The sequence below is a fragment of the Oncorhynchus mykiss genome, chromosome 25, assembly GCF_013265735.2.
Source record: "Oncorhynchus mykiss isolate Arlee chromosome 25, USDA_OmykA_1.1, whole genome shotgun sequence".
NCBI lineage: Eukaryota > Metazoa > Chordata > Actinopteri > Salmoniformes > Salmonidae > Oncorhynchus > Oncorhynchus mykiss.
Genome location: NC_048589.1, coordinates 12,919,603 through 12,926,178, shown reverse-complemented (window position 1 = coordinate 12,926,178; position 6,576 = coordinate 12,919,603).

Genomic DNA, 6,576 nt, shown 5'->3' with positions numbered 1-6,576 from the left:
GAAGTGACAAAGAGCTCTTATAGGACCAGGGCACAAATAATAATATAATAATAATCAATCATTTTGCTCTTTATTTAACCATCTTATATAGAAAATCTTATTTGTTAATCGAAAATTGTGAATAACACACCACAGGTTAATGACAAGGGTGTGCTTGAAAGGATGCACATAACTTTGCAATGTTGGGTTGTATTGGAGAGAGTCACAGCCTTAAATCATTTTCCACACACAGTCTATGCCTGTATTTAGTTTTCATGCTAGTGAGGGCCGAGAATCACACTCACATAGGTACGTGTTTGCAAAAGGCATCAGTGTCTTAACAGCGTGATTTGCCAAGGCAGGTTACTCTGAGTGCATGCCAATCCAGAAATATGTCAGTGGTTTCTGATTAAATTCAATTTTCACAGAACTGCTTGTTGCAATTTCGATGAGACTCTCTTGTTCAGATATCGGCAAGTGGACTGGAGGCAGGGCATGAAAGGGATAACGAATCCAGTTGTTTGTGTCATCTCTTTCGGGAAAGTACCTGCGTAATTGCTCACCCAACTCACTCAGGTGATTCTCTATATCACATTTGACATTGTCCGTAAGCTTGAGTTCATTTGCACAAAAAAAATCATACAATGATGGAAAGACCTGTGTGTTGTCCTTGTTAATGCAGACAGAGAAGAGCTCCAACTTCTTAATCATAGCCTCAATTTTGTCCCGCACATTGAATATAGTTGCGGAGAGTCCCTGTAATCCTAGATTCAGATCATTCAAGTGAGAAAAAACATCACCCAGATACGCCAGTCGTGTGAGAAACTCGTCATCGTGCAAGCGGTCAGACAAGTGACAATTAAGCTCGTCTCTCAATTTAAAAAAATGTGTCAATACTTTGCCCCTTGATAACCAGCACAGTTCTGTATGTTGTAAAAGCGTTTCATGGTCGCTGCCCATATCATTGCATTGTGCAAAAAATACACGAGAGTTCAGGGGCCTTGCTTTAACAAAGTTAACCATTTTCACAGTAGTATCCAAAATGTCTTTCAAGCTGTCAGGCATTCCCTTGGCAGCAAGAGTCTCTCAGTGGATGCTGCAACGTACCCAAGTGGCGTCGGGTGCACCTGCTTGCACGTGCTTTACCACTCCACTGTCTCCCTGGCATGGCTTTTGCGACATCAGTACAGATACCAACATGAGCAGCAGCTATGTTTGGCTAGTGGAATTCCCGCGAGAGAGTAACGTTTAATGAGAGTAATTAGGCTACCTGTATTTGACCTTTTGTTGTTATTTCGCTGAACACTAGATGGTTTCATTTTATTTTTGACAGCGATACAAGGTTACTCATGTGAGAACCTCAACCAAACGTATAGCCCAGTTGGAAAATATAAATGGACTGTTTGAAAATGTGAAGAAAAAGTGTTAAAAAAAATATTTATTTGTATTCATCATATTTTTATATGGCGTACCCCCGACGGCATTGCGCGTACCCCAGTTTGGGAATACCTGGACTATAGCATGTCTTACCTGGAAGGTTTTTGCTGTGCTGATCTCTGCCACATAAATAGATGGAAATCACCACACAATTCTACAAATGAAGAAACATATCCTATGTCTCGAAATATTCTGATAGTATCTACACATTTTTTTGAGTAAACTCAGCAAAAAAAGAAATGTCCCTTTATCAGGACCCTGTCTTTCTTAGATATTTCGTCAAAATCCAAATAACTTCACAGATCTTCATGTTAAAGGGTTTAAACACTGTTTCCCATGCTTGTTCAATGAACCATAAACAATTAATGAACATGCACCTGTGGAACGGTCGTCTTACTTCCGGCGCCGACAGAGATGGCCGCCTCGCTTCGCGTTCCTAGGAAACTATGCAGTTTTTAGTTTTTTTACGTGTTATTTCTGACATTAGTACCCCAGGTCATCTTAGGTTTCATTACATACAGTCGAGAAGAACTACTGAATATAAGATCAGCGTCAACTCACCATCAGTACGACCAAGAATATGTTTTTCGCGACGCGGATCCTGTGTTCTGCCTTACAAACAGGACAACGGAGCGGATCCCATGCAGCGACCCAAAAAAACGACTCCGAAAAAGAGGGAAACGAGGCGGTCTTCTGGTCAGACTCCGGAGACGGGCACACCGTGCACCACTCCCTAGCATTCTTCTTGCCAATGTCCAGTCTCTTGACAACAAGGTTGATGAAATCCGAGCATGGGTAGCATTCCAGAGGGACATCAGAGACTGTAACGTTCTTTGCTTCACGGAAACGTGGCTCACTGGAGAGACGCTATCCGTGGCGGTGCAGCCAACGGGTTTCTCCACGCATCGCGCAGACAGAAACAAACATCTTTCTGGTAAGAAGAGGGGCAGGGGCGTATGCCTTATGGCTAATGTGACATGGTGTGATGAAAGAAACATACAGGAACTCAAATCCTTCTGTTCACCTGATTTAGAATTCCTCACAATCAAATGTAGACCGCATTATCTACCAAGATAATTCTCTTCGATTATAATCACAGCCGTATATATCCCCCCCCCAAGCAGACACATCGATGGCTCTGAATGAACTTTATTTGACTCTTTGCAAACTGGAAACCATTTATCCGGAGGCTGCATTCATTGTAGCTGGGGATTTTAACAAGGCTAATCTGAAAACAAGACTCCCTAAATTTTATCAGCATATTGATTGAGCAACCAGGGGTGGAAAGACCTTGGATCATTGTTACTCTAACTTCCGCGACGCATATAAGGCCCTGCCCCGCCCCCCTTTCGGAAAAGCTGACCACGACTCCATTTTGTTGATCCCTGCCTACAGACAGAAACTAAAGCAAGAGGCTCCCACGCTGAACGCTGGTCCGACCAAGCTGACTCCACACTCCAAGACTGCTTCCATCACGTGGACTGGGACATGTTTCGTATTGCGTCAGACAACAACATTGACGAATACGCTGATTTGGTGTGCGTTGAAGATGTCGTTCCCATAGCAACGATTAAAACATTCCCTAACCAGAAACCGTGGATTGATGGCAGCATTCGCGTGAAACTGAAAGCGCGAACCACTGCTTTTAATCAGGGCAAGGTGTCTGGTAACATGACTGAATACAAACAGTGCAGCTATTCCCTCCGCAAGGCTATCAAACAAGCTAAGCGTCAGTACAGAGACAAAGTAGAATCTCAATTCAACGGCTCAGACACAAGAGGCATGTGGCAGGGTCTACAGTCAATCACGGACTACAGGAAGAAATCCAGCCCAGTCACGGACCAGGATGTCCTGCTCCCAGGCAGACTAAATAACTTTTTTGCCCGCTTTGAGGACAATACAGTGCCACTGACACGGCCTGCAACGAAAACATGCGGTCTCTCCTTCACTGCAGCCGAGGTGAGTAAGACATTTAAACGTGTTAACCCTCGCAAGGCTGCAGGCCCAGACGGCATCCTCAGCCGCGCCCTCAGAGCATGCGCAGACCAGCTGGCCGGTGTGTTTACAGACATATTCAATCAATCCCTATACCAGTCTGCTGTTCCCACATGCTTCAAGAGGGCCACCATTGTTCCTGTTCCCAAGAAAGCTAAGGTAACTGAGCTAAACGACTACCGCCCCGTAGCACTCACTTCCGTCATCATGAAGTGCTTTGAGAGACTAGTCAAGGACCATATCACCTCCACCCTACCTGACACCCTAGACCCACTCCAATTTGCTTACCGCCCAAATAGGTCCACAGACGATGCAATCTCAACCACACTGCACACTGCCCTAACCCATCTGGACAAGAGGAATACCTATGTGAGAATTCTGTTCATCGACTACAGCTCGGCATTCAACACCATAGTACCCTCCAAGCTCGTCATCAAGCTCGAGACCCTGGGTCTCGACCCCGCCCTGTGCAACTGGGTACTGGACTTCCTGACGGGCCGCCCCCAGGTGGTGAGGGTAGGACAACATCTCCTCCCCGCTGATCCTCAACACTGGGGCCCCACAAGGGTGCGTTCTGAGCCGTCTCCTGTACTCCCTGTTCACCCACGACTGCGTGGCCACGCACGCCTCCAACTCAATCATCAAGTTTGTGGACGACACAACAGTGGTAGGCTTGATTACCAACAACGACAAGACGGCCTACAGGGAGGAGGTAAGGGCCCTCGGAGTGTGGTGTCAGGAAAATAACCTCACACTCAACGTCAACAAAACTAAGGAGATGATTGTGGACTTCAGGAAACAGCAGAGGGAACACCCCCCTATCCACATCGATGGAACAGTAGTGGAGAGGGTAGCAAGTTTTAAGTTCCTCGGCATACACATCACAGACAAACTGAATTGGTCCACTCACACAGACAGCATTGTGAAGAAGGCGCAGCAGCGCCTCTTCAACCTCAGGAGGCTGAAGAAATTTGGCTTGTCACCAAAAGCACTCACAAACTTCTACAGATGCACAATCGAGAGCATCCTGGCGGGCTGTATCACCGCCTGGTACGGCAACTGCTCCGCCCTCAACCGTAAGGCTCTCCAGAGGGTAGTGAGGTCTGCACAACGCATCACCGGGGGCAAACAGGAAGGCCATAAAGATCATCAAGGACATCAACCACCCGAGCCACTGCCTGTTCACCCCGCTATCATCCAGAAGGCGAGGTCAGTACAGGTGCATCAAAGCTGGGACCGAGAGACTTAAAAACAGCTTCTATCTCAAGGCCATCAGACTGTTAAACAGCCACCACTAACATTGAGTGGCTGCTGCCAACACACTGACACTGACTCAACTCCAGCCACTTTAATAATGGGAATTGATGGGAAATGATGTAAATATATCACTAGCCACTTTAAACAATGCTACCTTATATAATGTTACTTACCCTACATTATTCATCTCATATGCATTCGTATATACTGTACTCTATATCATCGACTGTATCCTTATGTAATACATGTATCACTAGCCACTTTAACTATGCCACTTTGTTTACATACTCATCTCATATGTATATACTGTACTCGATACCATCTACTGTATCTTGCCTATGCTGCTCTGTACCATCAATCATTCATATATCCTTATGTACATATTCTTTATCCCCTTACACTGTGTACAAGACAGTAGTTTTGGAATTGTTAGTTAGATTACTTGTTATTACTGCATTGTCGGAACTAGAAGCACAAGCATTTCGCTACACTCGCATTAACATCTGCTAACCATGTGTATGTGACAAATAAAATTTGATTTGATTTGATTTGATTTTAAGACACTAACATCTTACAGACGGTAGGCAATTAAGGTCACAGTTATGAAATCTTAGGACACTAAAGAGGCCTTTCTACTGACTCTGAAAAGAAAGATGCCCAGGGTCCCTGCTCATCTGCGTGAACATGCCTTAGGCATCCTGCAAGGAGGGATGAGGACTGCAGATGTGGACAGGGCATTAAATTGCAATGTCTGTTCTGTGAGACCTTGCAATGTCTGTACTGTAGTGCCTAAGACAGCACTACAGGGAGACAGGACGGACAGCTGATCGTCATCGCAGTGTCAGACCACGTGTAACAACACCTGCACAGGATCGGTACATCCGAACATCACACCTGTGGGACAGGTACAGGATGGCAACCTATATCCATACAGCCCTACCTTTCTAAAGTCTTCGAAAGACAGTTGAACAAACAGATCACCAACCATTTCGAATCCCACTGTACCTTCTCCGCTATGCAATCTAGTTTCCGAGCTGGTCGCGTGTGCAACTCAGCCACGCTCAAGGTCCTAAACGATATCATAACCGCCATCGATAAAAGACAGTACTGTGCAGCCGTCTTCATCGACCTGGCCAAGGCTTTCGACTCTGTCAATCACCGTATTGTCTGCCTCGCCTGGTTCACTAACTACTTCTCAGATAGAGTTCAGTGTGTCAAATTGGAGGGTCTGTTGTCCGGACCTCTGGCAGTCTCTATGGGAGTGCCCACAGGGTTCAATTCTCGGGCCGACTCTTCTCTCTGTATATATCAATGACACTATTCTGTATACATCTGGCCCTTCTTTGGACACTGTGTTAACAAACCTCCAAACGAGCTTCAACACCATACAACTCTCCTTCCGTGGCCTCCAACTGCTCTTAAATGCTAGTAAAACTAAATGCATGCTCTTCAACCGATCACTGCCCGCACCCGCCCACCCGACTAGCATCACTACTCTGGACGGTTCTGACTTAGAATATTTGGACAACTATAAATACCTAGGTGTCTGGCTAGACTGTAAATTCTCTTTCCAGACTCACATTAAGCATCTCCAATCCAAAGTTAAATCTAGAATTGGCTTCCTATTTCGCAACAAAGCCTCCTTCACTCATGCTGCCAAACATACCCTAGTAAAACTGACTACCCTACCGAACCTTGACTTCGGGGATGTCATTTACAAAATAGCCTCCAACACTTTACTCAGCAAATTCGATGCAGTCTATCACAGTGCCATACGTTTTGTCACCAAAGCCCCATATACTCTCCATATACTACCCACCACTGCGACCTGTACGCTCTCGTTGGCTGGTCCTAGCTAAATATTCGTTGCCACACCCACTGGCTCCAGGTCATCTATAAGTCTTTGCC